The sequence below is a fragment of the Panthera onca genome, chromosome B4, assembly GCF_046562875.1.
Source record: "Panthera onca isolate mPanOnc1 chromosome B4, mPanOnc1 haplotype 2, whole genome shotgun sequence".
Classification (NCBI taxonomy): Eukaryota; Metazoa; Chordata; class Mammalia; order Carnivora; family Felidae; genus Panthera; species Panthera onca.
The window spans coordinates 120,088,951-120,111,618 of NC_138345.1; the positions used below are offsets into that span (position 1 = coordinate 120,088,951).

The 22,668-nt window shown below is 37.5% G+C and overlaps 1 protein-coding gene and 1 pseudogene across 13 annotated transcripts in view; one reads left to right on the forward strand and one right to left on the reverse strand.

Moving 5' to 3' along the window:
• The window catches only part of LOC132695178 (proteasome subunit beta type-5 pseudogene), a 45,670-nt pseudogene extending 25,915 nt beyond the window's left edge, over window positions 1-19,755 (forward strand).
• ANKS1B (ankyrin repeat and sterile alpha motif domain containing 1B) overlaps window positions 1-22,668 on the reverse strand; it is a 1,079,287-nt gene that overhangs the window by 1,013,999 nt on the left and 42,620 nt on the right. The gene's annotated exons all lie outside the window — the stretch shown is intronic.

The window sequence follows — 22,668 nt, forward strand, 5'->3', positions numbered from 1 at the left end:
TGGATGGATCAGCTCAATATGTTGGTGCAAGATAAAAATTGCTATCAAACTATATAGCCCCATGCATGAGTGAACTACTGTAGTGTTACTCAAAATGTAGTCCACAAACAAAAGCCAGTTCACAAACTGTTTTTTATGGTTCTACAACAAAATATAAAAATAAATATAAAAAGTGAGAATACACATTTGAAAATATTTATAGCAATGTGACATTAATGCAATAACCAAGTATGTGACTATATATTTTACAAAAGGATAACGCATGATGACTAAAAGCAAAACAAAAAGGTCCTCTGCATGGCCAGTTTGGGTTGCACTGTTCTAAAGGACAGAGGTGAAAGGAAATACTACCATCAAGCAGAGCTTCAACAAAGTTTACATAAGAAAGAAGGGGTTTGGTAAGGATATATATGAATTCTTGGGCAGTGACTAATGGTTCTGCTAACTGATCAAGGGCCTAGAAGGAGCAACGATAAACGATCAGACACAAGGAGGTCTAAAAAAGAGTCACGTAGGGGTGCCTGGCTGGCTCAGTCAGAGAAGCATGTATGTGACTCTTGATCTCGGAGTTGTGAGTTCAAGCCCCACGTTGGGGTAGAGATTACTAAAAAAAGATTTTTTAAATAAACTTAAAAAAAAGAACTAATTAAAAAAAAGAGTTGAGTAGATGATTCTGTAAGAGTGGACACAAAGTGTAAATACCCAACAAAGCACCTATAGTAGATGAAGCAAAGATGACTCATCCAATGAATGTCTGTCAGCCTTTATCCTTGGCTACTTCAAGGTTAACACAGTAGACATGTGAAGAGAATAGCCAAGGTGGCAGGGATAGAGGATACGCACTGGCACAAAAGCATTCGCCCTCTCTCACCAAGGCTGATCTAACTATTTTACAAATATCAAATACCTGTATGTGTTAGGCACCAAAAACACAGATATGTAAAATAGGAATGTAGTATCTGTTCTGAGTGTTAATGTATGAATAGAAGTTAACTGGGAAAAGAAGAGAAGTAAGAACATTCCAAGAAGAGGAGATGGCATATGCAAAGCCATTTGGAGGACCACATCAAGTTTGGTAAGTCTAAATCCATAGGAGAGAGCCAAGATAAAGGCAGAGGTAGATCATTAAACACTCTGGATGCCAAGCTTTTATAATGAAGGTGACTGGTAGTCATTAAAGGATTTTTAAATAGAAGAAGGTCATGATCGGATCTGTGTTTTAAAAAAGACTTTCTGGCAGTAAGCCAGTTAGGAATAATCCAGGAGAGAAAAGAGCTAAGGAAGTAGCATTTGTGACAGAGATAGACAAGAAGAAATGACATATTCAAAAGGGATTTTGAAAGGAGACCAAAACTTTCTAAAAGTAAGACAGAAAGACGTCTAGGATGACTTGGGTTCTCTTATAATTCTTATATCCCCCTAGCAGAAATGTCTTCTAGTTTGAACCCCTATTTTATATCTACCTTAGTGGAATTTTATTTCCATACTTATTTATTCACACATCTCTCTCCTCATACTGGTGAGTTAACTATGGGCAGAGATTATAGTTTATTCTCTTTATACTGTCAGCAGGGCCAGAACTGTGAGAAAGGTGAGAAAAGTAAGGAACTCACTTCTGGGTTCATGCCAATGTAAGGTTGAATCTCCTTTTTTTAAAGTTTGATACTTTGTTCATCATGGATTTTTTTCCACATACATTTTGATTTTTTTTAATATTATTTGTCTTGATCACAGAGTTTTTTGGCGCTCTCTTAAATTTCACACACCAGGCAAATACCTCACTTACCTCATACTAGTTCCTGCCTTAACACTTAGTGCCTAACACAAGCAGGTACTTAAGTGCATGCTGAATGAAGGAAAAGCAGTCAAATGGCATAAACAATAAGAAAGATAGTGGTGGGCCATTCACAAAGAAAGGAGAAGCCAGAGACTTTAGGGGGAAATGATGTGTTTATAAGGCATGTCAGAAGCACTGCTTGGTGCATTATCTTATAGATTCATTTATTATTCACAAAGGCAGCATTTATAATGGGAAATATTAAAGGCTGACAGTACTCAAGGAAATATTCTAAGGATATTTTCCTATTATCTTTTTTACACTTACATTAATATTTGAGGTACTGCAGCAATATCCAGTTTCTCAGCTCAGCTTATGAGTTAACATTGCTTAGGACACCAAGATGAGCTGTTCATTACACAAATGTATCATTAATACTGAAATCTTTGATATTACCCTATCAAATACCATATCAGCAAGGACTAACCTGGCCTCTTTCTATGAAACAGCATCCCCATTACCTTAATGTATTTATCCTTGCTCACTTTTCTTCATAGCATGATTGCCATTTAAAAAGGTGAGCTCCATGAGAAGATGTGATTTGCCTGTTTTATTAGTAAGTTGTATCCTCAGCACCTAGAATAAATACCATTGATGGTCATGACAAAAGGTAGGAGGGTAGCTGGAGAAAGGCTTACACTGAAACAGAAATGTGACAAAGAAAATAAATAAAACCCTATATGAATATAAAACTAGGAGCCAGGAGCTCACAAGAGTGTAGCTGAAATCCCTAGGGGTCAAGAACAAAGATGCAATTGGTAACCAGAGTAATGAACTTGAGAGCTTACCTATGGTTACCTTGGGGAGGTTTTCCAGTTAGGTAACCAGTGGGTATAGGTTTTTACAGCTTTTGACTAGATAAGAACCAAATCTCTGCAGAAAGCTGGTACCTTCAAAGGGTTACCTGCTTGGGTATCACTGCCACACCAGAATATGGGGAAAAGACAAAAACAAAACAAAAAACAAAAAAACCCTTGCCTCAGCCTGGGTCCTGGGAAAAACAAAAAGGTTTTCACACATGGGCTAGGAATCCCAAGCCAAAAAACCGAAATAACTATTGGTTCTGGAGTGTGCTAGTTATCAATTTATTGTCTATTAGCTCTGAATCCACCCTTCTTTGTCCTGTGTTGTCATACTGGAGCTGCACCCTATAAATATTTCTCTTGTGTCCAATGGTTCAATGTTAAGCTTTGTCAAGAGTATCCTGAAGGGACAGGCTAATCAGCCCATTGAGAAAAAGGTAAACTACTTCAAACTCACCCTGCAGATCTTGGAACTTGTCAGACACCATAATGATAAAATAATTCCTTATTACAAATCAATCCATCTCTCTCTCTCTCTCTCTCTCTCTCTCTCTCTTTCTGTGTGTGTGTGTGTGTGTGTGTGTGTGTGCGCGTGTGTGTGCGTGTTGGTTCTATTTCTCTGTAGAACACCTTCAGTGATCTCCCTATTGCCCACTTCCCCGTGAAAGCCTTCCCCTAAGCAGCTACTACATTTGAAAGGTATTAACTCCTCTTTTCCTCTTCTCCATCCTTGCCATCCCACTACCTTCTGAAAAATATTCCTACCCCATCTCTGTAATTATGTAGTTAGAATATGAGCTGGCATCTTCTTGAAAAGACTGCCAACTCTCCAGGCCACAGTTGTTTGGCTGGTGCGGAGGAGGAACATCTGATCAAAGCTGGGCCAATCAGAAGCCTTACATGTATAGGAGATATATTTTTTTTTTTTTTAGAAACTGAAGAGAGTTGATTGAAGTCCTTGTCTGCTAGCAGCCATGTGCAGGAATCAGCATTAGATTAGAACTAGAATGCAGAATTTTAAGAGCATGAAGCAAACACACCGAAGTAAATGCAAAAGCTGAGAAAAAGAGCCCCACTGATGATACCCAATTCCCCTGTCCCATTCACTCCTGAAGCTTAGCCTTACCCTGCCTCTCTCTGTCTCAGTTACAGCAGTCAATAAATTCCCTTTTGTTCTAAACCGGTTTGAATTAGGTTCCAGGCAACTGCAACCAGAGAAGACACAGTAAATCCCTGTGTGCAAATCATTATGGAAATTTATATAATTGAATTAAACACAACCAAACTAACTTCAAGTATTTTACACAATCTGTTTTCCACAAATTGATATTTTTCAAAACATTAAATATATTCAGTATTTGCCCTAAAAACATCATTAACATTGAGGCTCTTAAATGCAAAATTTACTCAAAACGAAACTCTCTTTGCTTGTATTTATAAGGAACTTACCAAATCAGAAAGCACAATTAGAAACCATGATGAGCTCTATGTTCCCTGAAGAATACTATGAGATCCCATTAAAAATGCTATATAAAAATACCATAACAAAAAATACTATAAAAATTCCATAATCTCTGAATCTTTCCAGAAAAATATACATATTTACAAAATGAAGACATCAATATCTTCTCAGTACTTAAAGTTTTAAATTTAGTGTGCTTTTAGCGAGTCGGATAAAAGCTGAAATCTACTATCTTCTTATATAACATAGAATCCCTGTTACAGAAAAAGCATTTAATTATGAAGTGGTTATTAATACACAGGTCATATCAAAAATAAACTGGCCCTGAATTTCCTCCTCAACAAGATCAATGTCATCTTATGCAATAGGAAAGATGGTGGCTTGGATAACTAAAATTCAAATAAACACACAACCTTCAGTACTCAATTCAACTGAATTCAAGGTCTGTAACCATCTGCTATTTTATAAAGTTGGTAACAATGGTTTTAATGGCTGATTTCTCTAATCTCAATCCCTATATATTTTCCTGAATGATGTGCTAAGCAGCACAACTGTGACTAAAGAGAACATGAAAGAGAAAGAAGCAAACACACATATGCACTTCAAAAATAAACTTGAGGGGCGCCTGGGTGGCTCAGTCGGTTAAGCGTCCGACTTCAGCTCAGGTCACGATCTTGCGGTATGCGAGTTCGAGCCCCGCGTTGGGCTCTGTGCTGACCGCTCAGAGCCTGGAGCCTGTTTCGGATTCTGTGTCTCCCTCTCTCTCTGCCCCTCCCCCGTTCATGCTCTGTCTCTCTCTGTCTCAAAAATAAGTAAATGTCAAAAATAAATAAATAAAGAAACTTGATAAGAACTTAGTCACGAAGGGTTTGTGCACTCTCGGGATCACTTCTTTCTCATTCATTCTAATTTCACCAAAAGAGAATCAGATACTCTGAGAATGGGTAAGAGAAAAAAAGCAAGCTTGGAAGTAGTCAATACTTTTAATAAGGCAACTGAAACAACTAGATGCTGAGAGGTAAACAAGTTATTAAAAGCTTTAACAAAATACAAGGCCCCAGAATCATGCACACACATCACAAAGGTTAGGTAGTCTATGTTTTCATTTTATAGAATTTCAGGAAATGTTAGCAGCTTCACTTTCCCAACAGCATCCTGAGAACAAGTAATAAATATAATATCTCAAGTTCAGTTCAAAGAACTGAAATTCATATACAAATTGAAAACCCTTTATTCTATTGCAGTATTCCCAAACCCATCCCCATTAAGACACTTCACACACTCTGCCAAGAGAGTAGCAAAGGGATTATCAGAGAGGATAGAAAGGATGCACCTGCTAATATTAATATCCAATTCAGAAATATTTGTCCATGTGATTCTAATCCAGTAAATATGTTTTACAGTTATAAGCCTTTGGCATTTTGTGATATATGGCATTCAACCTAAACAATGAAATGTTCAGAAAGGTTTTGGACCCTACTAACAAAAGCATTTTAATCAAAGAGTCTGTCAAAATGAAATTAGAATTAATATAGGTAACATCAATGAAAGGTTTGGTGGGAAAGAATAAATTCAGTAAGTCTTAAATACTTAGTTGCCTCAGGAGATTAATACAAGAAGGAAAGGTCATGGATTCTCCATATATCTCACAATGGGAGAAAAGAATGTATATATAAAGGAGGAAGAGCATGTAAACATATATGCTTGCCTATGTATAGAACCTTTATAGAGGATACACTTAAAACTGAAAAGAAGTTGCCTCTGGACCAGAAGCCTGAGGGACCAGTGAATTGGGCTAAGAACACTAACTCTTCATTATATATTCTTTCATCTTATGGAATATTTGAATGTATGCACTTTCAATTCAATTCAACAAGCAAATTTAAAATAAAAAGCATAAACCATGAATACAAGTAACTCCAATGAAAGTAAAATATGTAAGTTACATGAAAAAGATACAAAGTATACTGGAGATTCAGAGGACAAAAAAATGATTCATCTATGGAAATGAGGAAACTGTCAACAAGGAGATGGTATGTGAGATGGGCCTTAAATGATGGGTAGAATAGATATATAACAGAAATCACTCCAGGAAAGAAAATAACTGAGTATAGACACAACGTTGGGAAAGGATGGGGCATGTTTAGGAACGTACTCCTTTAGAAACTTAAGTCACATAGAAGGTGCCATATTCTTTTTCTAAATGGCTGCATAACAAATTACCATATAATTAGAGCCTTAAATCAACATAAATTTATCATCTCATGGTTTCTGTGGTCAGGAGTCCATGTTAGCTTGGTGCTCTGCTCAGGAACTCATTAGGCTGAAATCAAAGTATCTGTCAGGGCTATGGTTTCATCTAAACTGTGGGGTCCTCCTCCAGGATCACTGGTTGTGGGCAGAATTTAGTTTCTTGCAGGGTTGAGACTGACTCCATTCTCAAATAATAATAATATCCTTTTTGATTAAAGTCAACTGATTTGTAACCTGATCACAGGTGTGATAATTCATCATATTCACATATTCACAAGTTCTGCCAGCACACAAAGAAGATTATACAGAAGCGACTCAAGAGAAGGGGATTATACTTGACGTGTACATCAGAGAGTAAGAATCTTCGGGAACATCTTAGAATTCTGCCTAACACAGATGGTAATAGAAGCTGAGAATAAAAATTCTCTAGAGCTATACACCAAAATCCAGCTAGTTTTCCCTGTTATTTTTCTGTTCCCAAAGATACTGCTGCTTGTAAAACGTGTATACATAATTACAGTTGCAACCAAGAATCTTCCCACATTTGGTAACTGTCTATTCTTTGTTGATGGTAGTCACTTCTTATATAGCCATTTTACTAACTGGGAATATCCATTCCTCTCTCAGTCTTTAATTCAATATGAACTATTCCTACCTCTGAATGCAGTGATTCCTGGCTGGCTTCTCTGTTACCATTAGATTAATACTGAATTTATTAAGGACTTGCCTGACTCCACAAAAACCTAGAGTCTTTGTTGTATATTTTCCCATTATTAGCTTTTATTTCCCTTGTCTCGTGTTAGTTCATGCTACCTAACTAAAATGCTAAAATCAAAGCAATTTTAGGTATTCCATCTTATCTATCCAAGAAAGAATTGCTAATATGCAAAATGTTAGTTCTATGTTCTAGGGCAATATGGATCATTAAGTATATATGTAATTAATATCTCTACAATGCTGAATGTGATTCTTTACGAGCACAAGGCTTAGAGTTAGAAATACTGACTTCTTTGATCTGGCAGCTTATATTTTTCTCATAGACAAAATGAAAAGGTTTATTTAGATTTAGAAGGCAAATATGCTGATAGACAAAGAAGTAGAACACCATGAAAAGAAGGCCACCTTATATAACTATTAGTCTCTCATAAAAAGATTCTAGATCTTCTCAGACAGCCACTACCACTGCTATACTAATTTAACAAGGTGATCTGTATTCTCCATTTTTTTTATTTAATTTTTTTAGGTAAACTTTATACCCAATGTGGGGCCAGAACTCACGACTCTTGAGATCAAGAGTCACATGCTCTACCAACTGAGCCAGTCTGGAGCCCGTGTATTCTCCAATTTTAACCAGAGCACTAGTATGTCTTCTTCCAAGAAAAGGAGTATTTATTACAAATTACTGTTTAAAAAAATAAATTACTTAAAAAATTTAAAAATTACTGTTTGATGGTAGAGATGGTAAAATGTCACACATTGCTAGCAATAATTAACATTTTAATAGTCTTGGCTTATACACAGTGGCTTTCAATTTGCAAACAGATTGTCAGATCAAGTACAAGAGTTTCAGCTTTTTTTAGTAGCAGTTTCATAGCATTAAGTAATTAAGCCAACAAATACCAAATGAGTCCCTACTAAGTGTAAGACACTGTCTAGTAGGTGGGTGATAGTGGAGAGGAAAAATTACAGGAAGAATCAAACATGAATCCTGCCCTCAAGTTATTTATAGTAAGTGAAAAGAAAACCCAATTTTCCTTTCCCTTCTGTAGCAGACAGACCCTTTAGGTGATCCCCATGATCCCCAACTTCTTGTATTCCCGTCCTTGTATGACCCTCTCCCCTTGAGTGTGGGCAGGACCTGCACCTTGTTTGTACCCAAAAGAATTTGGTAAAAATGACAGAAGGTACATGATTATCTGCACTTAAGTATGTGATTATGTTACATACTATTGTAGGTAGCACCCATCTTGATGGAGACTCTCTCCTTTGCTGGCTTTGAGGAAGCAAGTGGCCATGGTCAGAATGCCACGTGACCGGGAACTACAGGAGGCTAGTGCTAGGGGCTGAAGCCGACCTATGGCTGACAGCCAACAAGAAACTAAAGCCTTGAGTCCTACAATAAAAACGAACTAAATTCTGCCAACAACCTGAGTAAACTCGGAAACTGTTCCTTTCCCAGTCAAGCCTCAGCTGAGAACTACACCTTGGCAAACACCTTGATTCAAGCTTTGTGAGTCCTTCAGTAGAGGGCCCACAGAAAATGTGGGACAATAAATGCATGTTGTTTAAAGGGACTAAGTTTATGGTAATATTGTTACAGAACAATAGATAAACTAATATATCTTCATTCTTATTCAAATTGTTCACATAAGAGGCAAGTATCCTAAATATCAAGTCACCACTGGTAAAATGAAACCGAAAAGTAGAATCAGTTACACAGTCGCGCTCTTGTAAAAAGCAAGCTCCAATTTGTTGCCAATATTGCCAAAAGGACCAGGCTGATTAGCCGATTAACAGTTCAAAAACTAAAGATCAGCTGCTATTCTCAGACAGCAACCAGCTTCCATTTCCTGACTAAATCATCAGAATGAGCCACCAGGCCTATTAAGTATGAATGTCAAATGTGAAGGGTCAAAGGGCACCACAGAGCCTGGTAGAGATGACCAGCTTAAGGTGTAGAAAAAACTCTCATTCCCACTTATTCAAATAGTAAAAACATATAGCTCCTAGTAAAATATAGCTATTTTCTTTCTTGTCTAAAAGTCATCTTTGCTTATATTTTTTTGTTTTATTGAAGTATAACTGACAAAATGTAAGCTATTTAAAGTGTACAACATGATGATAAAAGGATTCCTACAATCAAATTTATTACATATCCATCACCTCACATATTTAGCTCTGTTTTTTTAAACCACCTTTTCTTAAATGAAATGAGGCCCTGTTTGGGGACATGCATTCATTTTACATAGAGAAAGTAAGCTTACTACCATGTGAAGGTTCTCACTATCACGTTTTCAGAAGTCCCATCATCACAGGCTCACTGTAGCACAAATTTTTTTCACAAAGAGTACAAGTCACAGATTAGCACAATTTTATCAGGACAATAAATGTCACTAAAAACAATTAACAAGATTTTTTAACAGTGATAAGAAGGAAAAGTACTCAACTGTCACTGTACTTATTTAACACTTACTTTTTAAAAATGTTCATTTATTTATTTTGAGAGAGAGCGAGCGAGAACGAGCATGCGCACACACACTAGGGAAGAGCAGAGAGAGGGGGAGAGAGAATCCCAAGCAGGCTCTGCACTGTCAGCACAGAGCCTCAAACACAGCACAGGGGCTCAAACTCACAAACCATGAGATCATACCTGAGACAAAATCAAGAGTCAGATGCTCTACCAATGGAGCCACCCAGGCGACCCTAATGCTCACTTTTTAAAGAGTAAAGTTAGTTACTTATTGTAAAACACAAAATGCGTGACAAAATATATGCTTAGAGTTCTTTTTGCCTTTACAAAAGGAGATTCACTACATTCTATCATTTCATTTTTCTGTGTATAGCAAAAGTGAATCAATAACCTATTTCCAAATGGTCAGCTAATAAAATTAACTTTATATATTTAAGAGAGTTATTTATTTCTTTCAATTATATACACACACACAGGCTTTTTTTGTAAATCATTAACACTTAAGAAGTACTTTCACTGACACTTCAGGTAGATAAAACATTCTGGTTGTCTGAGAAAACCATTCCTATAACGTTAGTAAATGCATAATCACATTTCCAAATTGCAGCAAATAAAAACAAAATAATTAGAAAGAATATACATTTACTCTAAATAAAGCCTGAGGACACAACCAGAGATGAGTGTGCAAAGCATAACCTGATCTGCGTACTTCCACAGTGCCTCAAGGTATCTCTCTCTGTCTGAGTGCTCTGCTTGCAAACATCTAGGTCAGTCCTACGGCTTAAACAACAATGTCCTAAATAGGGCATGAGATTAAATCAAATGCACAGTAATGTAAACCAATGTATCTCCTAGATATAATGAGGCACTAAAGGTAACACTGTTAAAACCCAGCAGAGAGAGGCCAAAAAGAAACCAAAACGAAAATATCTGTAAGGCTTTCTAAAATAAAAAATTTTAAATAGAGTAAATAAAGAATAACCTACAGATAGTTATTCTCGCCTTAGTGAAGGGCAAGAGTCACATATGGGTCTCTCACCTACTACTTCTAGTGATTAGTAACCTGGTAAACCACACTCATGTAAATCCAGCCCACAGTGCAAAACAAGTAGAGTAACTGAACTCAGCCTAAAATGACAGTTCTATCGTATTTGCTGGAATACTTTCTAGAGGCCTCTGAACCTTTGCTTTTTTAGACCCGTGATATGCACCAACAATTGACTTAATCACTGATCTCTGCTACGAAGATATACAATGACATACCATGGCCATTCTGTCTCACAACTATGCCCTGACCCGCACTAAGCACCCCACATATTCCAGAGAATGAACTAAACAGGTTTTGCGTTATACAGAACAAGGGTCTACAACTTTTTTCTGTAAAGCACCAGATAGTAAATATTTTAAGCATCATGGGGCCACATAGTCTCTGCTAGAGCTATGCAATATCATGGCATAAAAAGAGTCTTAGAGAATATGTAAATTAATGGATATGGCTGTGTTCCAGTATAACTTTATTTACAAAAAGCAAGCTACAGGCTAGATTTAAACTATAAGATATAGTCTGTCAACTCCTAAGAGTAATTCTCAAATTTTTCTCAAGTCTAATAAGTGGCTGAAAAATCTGCCTTTGGTAGAGAAAAGAAGAAAACCTAACAATTTTTATTCTATCTTTAAATTACCAAGATCACATACTAGTTATACAGCAGACCTAGGGATCTGTGTGACTCCTTGAATGAACATTATGGTAGATGAGAAATGAAGAAGGGTGAAGATGGTCAGTAATATTAACCAACAACAAACAGATATTGAAAATCATTATACCCACAAAAATTATCTGACCTAAAAATATTGTATCTTTCCTACAAATATTTAATAATACATACCTTCCCTCTCCCACTTTTTTCCATCCCTTCTATTGCTTACCTTGTATAAAAATAGATACAATAAGCACCCGATAGTAGTAATAGCTTCCTAACCAGTCTTCCTGCTTCCAGGAACAAGCTACCTAAAACATAGTTCTGTTCTACTTACAGTAACTTGCCAATTTAGCAATGCTTAAGCCTGTGGACTTGGGTCACAGAGAACTTAGTGTGACTCTAGAGTCTATAATTTATTAGCTGTGTGATCCTGAGCAAGTCATTTAACCTCTCCAACTTCTATTTCCTTATCTACAAAATGGTTATAAAATCGTAAAAAGAAAAAAATCATAAGGTTGTGGTAAAAAGTAAATAAGGGAATTCATGTAAAATACTCATCAAAATATCTGATACATTGTCACCATTCAATAAGTTTATGCTATGATTATGGTAACCGTGGAATTAACATGTTTTAAAACATATTTGCAAATTCTTTCAAACTCCTCCCATTGAGAAGTAGGATCTATGTGCTCTCCCCTTGAATCTGGGTCAGCCTTAATAGGTTGCTTATAACCATGAGAGTGCAGCAGTGGTAACACTGTATGATTTCTGAGACAAGGTCAGAAAAAGCCACACAGCTTCTTTCTGAGTCTTTTGAGACACTCGCTCTAGAGTCCCATAAGAAATCTAGGTACTCTGACACTGCCACATTGGAGAGAACATATATAAGCACTGCTCAGCTGAGCAACTGTCCAACATCATCTGCCAGCTATTTAAGTCATCTTGGTCAACTAATCCAGCTGAGCCTTCAAATGACCACAGCCATACAGATGACCATAGCCAACATCTGACTGCAACTACCCGACCACAAAAATGTGAGTCAAACAAAATGTTACTTTAAATAATTGTTTTAGGTAATTTGGTAGGTAGACAGCAATAGCAACCAGAAAAAAGGTTAGTATAAAAGTGATGTAACAAAAATCAAAAACATGTAGCATTGGCCAGGTCCCTTAGCAGCCTCACAAGTAACCCAAGATAAAGACAGCCTGCCTTGAAGAGGTTGTGACTTTTACCTAATGGAGTAAACCCCACTTAAATCCACCAAAAAAGCAAAAGACTCTTAGGGGAACTGTATTAACAAAGGTATTCCCAGCTGAAACTTAAATAGATGGAGTAAGTACAAAATGAAAAGAAGCCTTTGGATACCCAAACTTCTATAGGTAGGAAGCAGGCCAAGAAAGCTACCCAAATGCAGACATATAGCATTTCTTAAGGAAATGAAAGAATGATTCAAAACCAAGCATCAAGAACCCAAATGGCAGAACCAAGAGCAATGGAAAACCATTTTTTCTTTTTTTTTTTTTTTAATGTTTGTTTATTTTTGAAAGGGAGAGAAACAGAGTGCGAGCAGGGGAGGGATGGAGAGAAGAGAGAGACACAGAATCTAAAGCTGTCAGCACAGACAGACACAAACTCTGAGTTGTCAGCACAGAGCCCATTGCGGGGCATGAACCCACGAACCATGAGATCATGACCTGAGCTAAAGTCAGACACTTAACCAACTGAGCCACCCAGGTGCCCCAGTGGAGAACAATTTCTCATGGGAAGTACTGAACACTAATCACAAAACTGGCAACATCTTCCCAGCTGGATTTCAAAATTGCAATGGTCTCATGATTGCTATGTTGTACCTCTCATTTCCCCTGTTTTAGAATGGGGGTGTCTACTGTGGTTGTCCCACCCCTAAATCACTACTGTGGGGAACAGATAACATCTTTCTGGTTCACAGGTCTTCATATCAAAAGAAACCATATATGAAAGATGGCACATTGGGAGACTCATGTGCACACAGAGTTGATTTAGATAAGAGCATCCTGAGCTCATGCCAGAATAAATAATCCTTTAAGATGGAAGAGGACTTTGGAGGGAATAAATTTTGCATTTGAGAGAATTATAAATAATTTGTAGCCAGTGGAAAGATATGGTGGTTTTAAAATATGTCTGTATCTTTTAAACACCTCTTTGACACCTCTCCCATCAAGAGGTGTGGTCTATGTCCATTCCACTTGAAGCCAGCTCAATTTTAATGACTAGCTTTTAACAATAAAATGCAGCAAAAATGACACTATTATAACTTCCAAGTTTGGTCAGAAAAGCCCATGAAGCTTTTGTTTGATTCTCTTGAGACATTTGCTCTGAGCAAAGCCTGCCACCATGTAAAAAGTCTGACTACCCCAAAAACATCATGCTGAAGAGGCCACATGTAGGGAATCTGGTCAGTAGCAAAACTGATGGTCCATCAACAGCCAGGATCAACTACCAGCCATGTAAGTGAGCCAGATCAGAAATCCAGCCCACTTACATCTTTATATGGCTTTAGCACCAGCTGACATCTGACTGCAACTAAATGACAAAGCCTTAAATGAGGAATACCCAGCACACAGATTACTGTCCAGTAACAAATTACTGACCTACAAAAACATGAGCAATATAAAATAGTCATTTTAAACTTCTAAGTTTTACATAATTTCTCATACAACAATAGTAAGCAAAACAAGAATGATGATGTCACTCTCTTTCAGTGGCTTCCCATTATTCTTGGAAAGAAGTCAAGTTCCTTTTATAAAATTTACATGGTCCTGCATGATCCAGTCCATTTACCTTATTGCTTAACTGGTGAGTGGTCTTACCTGAGATGTCACTTCCTCCAAAAAGTATTCCCTTTAACACCAAGTATAGGGTAGGGAACCCTTCTAAGCATTCTTATAACATTCTTTACTTTCCCTGTTACAGTACTTGCTATGCTACAAATTTATTTACATTATCTCTTGTAGACTCTACATCCTCTACAGGTAGGAATCACATCTCTCTCATTAACCAATGTGATGCCAATACTCAGTGTATATGATAAGCACTCATATAATTTTTTTTAATGTTTATTTATTTTTGAGACAGAGAGAGACAGAGCATGAACAGGGGAGGGGCAGAGAGAGAGGGAGACACAGAATCTGAAACAGGCTCCAGGCTCTGAGCTGCCAGCACAGAGCCTGACGCGGGGCTCGAACTCACGGACCGCGAGATTGTGACCTGAGCCGAAGTCGGCCGCTTAACCGACTGAGCCACCCAGGCGCCCCAGCATTCATATAATTTTGTTAAGTATTACATGAATAACACTATTATAGGGTAGAAAAACTAGAAATAACTAATAGCAAACAAGACAAAATAGAATAAGTTAGTAATATAGGTAGGTACAAATAATCTACTGTAGGAGAATGGGGAGGGGAAGACCTCTCTGAAGGAAGAGTTTCAGTGAGATAGCTTTTCCTGGAAAAAGTTTATATTAAAAGGATTAAACACTGGGGTGCCTGGATCATTCAGCTGGTTAAATGTCCAACTCTTGGTTTTGACTCAGACCATGATCTCATGATTCATGGATTTAAGCCCCACATTGAGCTCCATCCATGCTGACAGTGCAGAGCCTGCTTAGAACTCTCTCTCTCTCTCCCTCTCTCTGCACACCCCTCCTGCTCACACTCTCTCTTTCTCAAAATAAATAAACTTTTTTTTTTTTTTTTTTTTTTTTTTATTTATTTTTGGGACAGAGAGAGACAGAGCATGAACGGGGGAGGGGCAGAGAGAGAGGGAGACACAGAATCGGAAACAGGCACCAGGCTCCGAGCCGTCAGCCCAGAGCCCGACGCGGGGCTCGAACTCACGGACCGCGAGATCGTGACCTGGCTGAAGTCGGACGCTTAACCGACTGCGCCACCCAGGCGCCCCATAAATAAACTTTTTAAAAAAGGACTAAACATTAAAATTTAAAGGCTACCTAAAAATTAAAGAATAGCTAATGCCTGGCTCCCACAGGCACAGGATTTTGTTTATAAGTCTAGTTCTATGCCTGTTGAAAGGAATTTGAAAATATCTGATTCAAATTTGTTTTGAGATCTACTATTTAAACCATGTCTACATCCCAGAATGAGGTAATCAAATAAAAAACCTACCCCAAACATACTAACTTTCATTAATAGTCATGAAACTAACAAACTCTCAACTTTCCATTAAATACACATTTCAAAAGTACTTGACTTCCTGATGAATACCCTACAATAGTTTACTAATTTAATAAATAAGTGGGAAAAAATAAATGGCTTTATAGATAATAATAATTCTTTTTCTTGTCCTAGAAGCACTATTATTTAAAATTAATTACTAAAGTTCTAGTGAAATTAGACACCAAAGTACTACCATGAAATTAAAGACTAGCAGATTGGATTTTATTAAAATTAAAAACTTCTATACATCAAGAGTCATTATGAAAAAACAGAAAACCAAACTACTGATTGGTAGAAGATATTCACAATACACCTATCTGCCAAAGGATTGGTATCCAGAATATATAAAACACTCCTATAAATCAATAAGATAATCCAATAAAAAATAATCAAAAACTTTGTGAAAAAGTGGTAAAATATAGCTACAAATTATTCCTATTCCGGTATATTTGCCCCTTTGCAATGTGGCATAGCTGCTCCTCCAATGTGGGCTGGTCATAACTCACATTAACCAAAAAAAAATACAGTGGAAGTGAGGTTATATAACTTCCAAGACTAGGTCTTAAGAGATCTTGCACCTTCCACTTTTACCCTCTTAGAACGCTATTCTACCATATAAGGAAGCCCTACTACTTACCAGAGTATGGTCATAGGAAAAAACAAAAAACAAAAACAAGCTGCCCTAGCCAAAGCCAACACAACTGACAGACAAGGGAGTAAGGCCATCTTGGGCCTTCCAACCCAAAGAGACCACCCCTAGCTATGCAGCTGCATAAGACAGCTCAGACAAAACCAGGAAAGGAACCTCCAAGTCAACCCATAGAGTTGTAAAAAATAATAATAAACCGTTTTTGGCTTAAGCAACAATAAATAACTGAAACAGGTATGACATGGCACTTCATAAAAGATGATATCCAAATGGCCAATAAGCATATGAAAAGGTGCTCCACATCATCATTCATCAGGGAAAATACAAATTAAAACACGAGATATGACGACACATCCACCAGAATAAAAATTCAAAAGGTTGACAGTATCAAATGTAGGCAAAGATGTGGAGTACTGACACTTTCCTACATTGCTGCTTTAAAGTGTAAATTTGTAAAAAAGTTTTCTGGAAAACTATATGACAGCATTTGGCAAAACTAAAATTATGCCCACTTTGTAACCCAGAAATTCCACTTCTACATTTATGCCAAACAAAATGCATATCTATGTACATATACAAAAGTATATACACATACACACCCAAAACATGTGTGCAAGAATGATCATGGAAACACTATTCATAAGAACCAAAAATTAGAAACAATCCAGTTGTTCACCAACAGTAGAATGGATAAATTGTGGTATATTTATACAATAAAACTACACAACAATTAAAAAGTACTACTACAATTTGCAGCAGCATGCATGAACCTCAGAAATAAAATCAGTAAAACAAGCTAAACAAAAAAGGCTAGTTAGTATAATTGCATTCCATTTATATGAATTTCAAAAACAAACTAAGTCAAAACTAATATGAAGATAAAAGCCACAACAGTAATTACCTCTCAAGGGCTGCCCATTGACTGGGAAAGGGTATAAGGCAGCCTTCTACGATATTGGAAATGTTCTCCATCTTGACCTGGGTTCACAGAGCTGTACCCAAGATTTGTGTACTTCACTTCACTATATGCTGTACCTCATTAAAAATTGTTTAAATATCCTGCAAACCAGTTCACCATTCTAATGGCACAGAAACAGTACAGAGAGCAAAAGTGCCATGACCTACATAAAACAGAAAGAAAACATTCCCACTGGACCTCCTTTGCCCCTTGGTGATATCAAATACCATGACAGTCAAAATGCAGGTGTGCACAGAGCAGCAATAAACTAATGACTACATTAGTGCCAAGTTTGGGTGGTACACACGATATCCAAACCATTTACATGAAGCTGAAAGTAAACAGGACTTAAAGAATTTATGTTGCTGCCCTACCAAATTTACATGAAACAATCTCATAGGTTTGAGTTTTATAAATATACATCAAAATATAATTATCCCTTAACTATCTGTTTGAGACTCAACATTTATATAGTCTGGAGTCAGGTAAAAGAATGAAAATGTGAACTGTATTTGGCCCATCTATGTAGTCCATTTAGATGAATGGTAATCACATACTGCTAATGAGATCAAAGTTGTAGGTTACAGCCTCGCAGGGGTCAGTTCCATGCAAAAACTAACGCCCTTTTGGCATAGTCATAACAATGCTTTCCACTGTCTATGGTTTTTATTGCAAGAATCAAAAAGAAAAGACACAGTATATGTAGTCAGAATTGCATGTTACAAGTATGACAATTTAAAGCATACTTGATTGTTAGCACAGTTGTTATTAACATCACTAAATAAATGAGTTCTCCCTACTTCTATATGAGAAAATCAGCAGGATACCATAAAGAAACTAAAATTAGATGTGGGTTATCAAAATGTAGAAGCAAAAAATCTAGCAGACCAATTCAGCCAAATTGATAAACTCAAGAACTGTGTCTCAAAAAAGACTACTCATATTTTCTTATTATATGTTATGTTTAAATTGTATTCTTCTGGGGGCGCCTGGGTGGCACAGTCAGTTGAGCGTCTGACTTCAGCTCAGGTCATGATCTCACAGTTCATGGGTTCAAGCCCCGCATCAGGCTCTGTGCTGACCGCTTGCTCAGAGCCTGGAGCCTGCTTCAGATTCTGTGTCTCCTTCTCTCTCTGCTCCTCCCCTGCTCACATTGTGTCTCACTCTGTTTCTCAAAATTAAATAAATGTAAAAAATAAAATAAAATAAATTGTATTCTTCTGTCCTCCCCACACTGCAGCAATCTACATTAATAAAATTCCCAAATCTAGTTGATAGGTCTATTGTGGAGATTAAAATAAGATTATGTAGTAAATTTTTAAAAAAATCATCTGTTTAAAATTCAGTAAATACCCAAAAGTTATAATTATTGGCAAACTTAACTGGAATTTAATTTTCTAACTAGCTGTGTGCCAAATAAGTTTAATAATTCCTAAAAAAATAAAAAGTGATTCTTGGATTAAACACGTGAGAAAACTGACCCACAATACAACTTATTTAATTCATCCAACTTGCTATAAGAAATATACTGAGATACTCAAGAGTGACTTAAAGTGTTTCAAATTTGGGGTGCCTGGGTGGCTCAGTCAGTTAAGCGCCCGACTTCAGCTCAGGTCATGATCTCACAGTCCATGAGTTCAAGCCCTGCGTCAGGCTCTGTGCTGACAGCTCAGAGCCTGGAGCCTGCTTTGGATTCTGTCTCCCTCTCTCTCTGCCCCTCCCCTGCTCATGCTCTCTCTCGCTCTCTCTCTCTCTGTCTCAAAAATAAATAAAAACATTTAAAAACAAATTTTTTTAAGTGTTTCAAATTCCACACTGTTAAAATAGCTTGTAAGAGGAAGAATATTCACATATAATAATACAAAGCAAAAAGTGAGGTGAATCATGAGAGGATATAAAGTGCAATCAGAAGTTGGGAGAATGAATTCCAGCTGAGATAAGGAAAGGCGTCACCAAAGAAAGGACATTTGAGTTGGGTTTTAAAAAACAGCACAGAATATGCAGCATTATGGTAGGAAAAAAAAAAGGGAGGGAGTCCCAGCAATGGCCTGAGCCTGGCCACGCCCCACTGGAGTACCCTAAAAGAGCCAAGAATACAAATGCTATAATGGAACCACCACTCTGGCCTTCAAGTTTCAACATGCAGTCACTGTTGCAGCAGATTCTCAGGCCACAGTGGGTACCTATACAGCCTCCCAGGCAGTAAGGAAGGTTATAGAGACCAGTCCCTACCTGCTGAGCATGCAGCTTCTGGGAGCACCTATTGGCTCAGCAATGTTGAATCTATGAGCTTCAAAACAAGGAATGTATCTCAGTAACAGCTGCCTTCAAGCTGCTTGTCAAGATGATATATCAGTATAAAGGCATGGGACTGTCCATGGGCACCCTAATCTGTGGCTGGGATAAGAGAGGCCCTGGCCTCTACTATGTGAACAGTAAAGGAAACTGGATCTTGGGATCCACCTTCTCTGTAGGTTCTAGCTCTGTGTATGCTTATCAGGTCATGGATCGGGGTTCCTCCTGACCTAGAGGTGGAACAGGTCTATGATCTGGCCCATCGAGCAATCAACCAAGCCACCTAGACAGATGTCTACTCAGGAGGTGCAGTCAACCTCTACATATCCGAGAGGATGGCTGGATTCCAGTCTCCAGTGACAATGTAGCTGATCTACATGACAAATATAGTTGACCAACCCCCTGAATGAGGGTGGATGAGACTGCTTGCATTTCTTGGAGTGACTATTGTTGGTAATGTGAATACAACTCCCCATCCTATAGTGGAGAGATCCTCAATTATGTTGATAATTTTTTAAACTCTGGTGCTGTTGACCTCTATGTATTACCAGTTGTTAATGACCTGCTGCTGCAGAGGTGATTGTTTTACCTTCTTGGACATTAACATTACGCCTTTCGACCATGAATGAATGAATGAATGAATGCTTTTTTTTAAACAGCCTTGCAGTGAAATAGTTATATGTGTAATTACTTATTTGATGTCTCTGTCCCCAAATAGACTTCAAGTTCTGAAAGGGCACTTTTCAATTTTTCAATTCTCTACAGTTTCTAGCAAAGCATCTGGTACATGGTAGATATTCAGAAAATATCTGTTTTAATAAATGAGTAACAGAGGCAGGAAAGTAACAATCTGCTTAGAAAATAAAGAAGAAAGGGATATGAAGATGAAAAGATTATTTAGGGCCAAACCGCAGAAGTCCCTGAAAAGCAAACTGAGAAATTTGTACTTTATTTGGTTGTTAATAAGGACTCATTGAAGTTTTTCAGGAGTGCAGTGACATTACTGGGTCTGTGCTTTAGAAAGTATATCTAAAAGCAATACTTACAGTAGATTAGAAAAAGAGACAACAAAGGCAATCACAAGATCATTATAGGAGTCCAGATCAAAAATAACAAGGACTTAAACTGGAATTTTATTTATGTTTTTTTTTTTAATTTTTTTTTAACGTTTATTTATTTTTGAGACAGAGAGAGACAGAGCATGAACAGGGGAGGGTCAGAGAGAGAGGGAGACACAGAATCTGAAACAGGCTCCAGGCTCTGAGCAGTCAGCACAGAGCCCGACGCAGGGCTCGAACTCACATACCGTGAGATCGTGACCTGAGCCGAAGTCGGACGCTTAACCGACTGAGCCACCCAGGCGCCCCATGGAATTTTAAAAAGCAGTGGGAATAAAAAGTAACAATAGTAATAACCATAGAGATACTACATGGGTGAAATCAACCCATCTGACCAACACCTTTTGAGCACCTACTGTGTACCTACCAGACACCATGCTAGGAGCTGGAGACAGGAAATAAAAATAAGCCATAGCCCTTTATCTCAAAGAGCTGATGGTTTCCCTTAATTGTTCCAGTAGGGAAAACTGACCGAAAATACAATGAAGAACAGAAGTCAAAGACTCTTTAAATTTTTAGTCTAGATGACTAAGAGAATGGAACACCATTCAGAGAATAGAGCAGAAAAAGGTAGGCAGGGAAGAAAATATGGGCAGTTTTTGACATACTGTATAGGATATCCAAGTAGAAATGTTCAGCTGGCAGTTACAAACTCAAGACTGAAAAAGAGAACAGAGGTAAGGTCTTACAGTGTGGGAAACATCTAGCATAAACATGAGAGCTGAAGTTCAAAGCTAGAAAAGATAAGAAAGGATGTTACAGGTAGAAACTTAGCAGCTATCTACATTAAAAAGATGGGGGAAGGCACAGAAAATTTAAAAAGAGGAAGAATTATCAGTAAATCAAACCAAACTAAGACAAAAAGACAGCAATCAGAGAGGCAGAAGGAGAAGGACCATCAAGATTAGGGGAACTGTTTCCAGAGGCACGGATCATCAACAATACTAGGTGCAGCAAAGAAATCATGGAAAATTAGGACTGAGAAAAAAAGATCACTGGATTTGGGAACAAAACAAATGCATTAGTGACATTTGAGAGAGTAGCAGAGTGATAAGGAAAAATTCTGTTTCCAAGAAGTTGAGGTATCAGTGAATAATGAGGCAGAAAAGACAGCTAGAGCAAACCACTCTCTTGAAGTCTGACCGTGAAAAAGAAAATGGTGGGAGTCTGACAATGAAGAAAAGGAAAGAAAGAAAGAAAGAAAGTGATGGGACAGTAGTTTGATAGGAATAGCAGAAGGAGAATGATTTTGTTTGGATGCAGAACGATTACATGAGTTACATGTCATTAGCAGGAGGGAAAGGATTAAGTGGGCAAAAAATAAAAGCACTATTTTTAGAACAGGAAAGAACTAGAGAAAGGAAACAAGAAACGCTGGTAAAAAGACAAAAAAATACATAAAATATTTGATTTATTCATTCAATATATATTTATTGAGTATCCATCATAAACTTGAAACTGGAGAATATACACTGGAGAACAAGAAACAGTCCTTCCAGAGGAAATGGAAAATGCCACCCTAACATCCATTCCATTCTTTCTGTTGTATAGCAGCCAAGCAACCTGGACAGAATTAACTAGCAAATTAACTGGATAGAATTAACACTAGCAAAAGGAGATGTTAATCTTGAATAGCCTCAAGAACCACCATAATCATTATCTGCCTTATCAGGATACTTGATTCAGGAATGGGCACAGAACCCTAGTTAATCCTATCAGAAGGAAACCAGGGCTTGATTTAATGGGAAAAGGGGCATTTCTGAGTGGCAAGATACACTGAGGGGAGGTTTGAAAAAGCAGCAGCCATTTTGCTACCAAAAAGCCAGCTTATTATGAAGGCAACATCAAAGAGGACAGAGGTGAGAGAATCACGGAAGAAAAATAATAAAGCTCTGGTCAACTACATCTGAAACCCATCCTTTCTTTGGTCTTTAAGTTACATGATCCAATAAATCCCCTTTTTTGTTTAAGGCCATTTAAGTAGAGCTTTTTGATAATTGCTAGGGACAGCATTCTAATTACAAATTTGATACCACTATAGGCACAAAATTGTTGTAAAAATGTAGCATACAATAACGCATGCCCAGTGCAAACTCTAGACTGAATCCTCTCTACACTCTTCTGGCTTTAGATGTCCATGGTTCTAAACTTTCAACCTAAAAATGCCCCCTCTTTGGTCATCCTTTCTT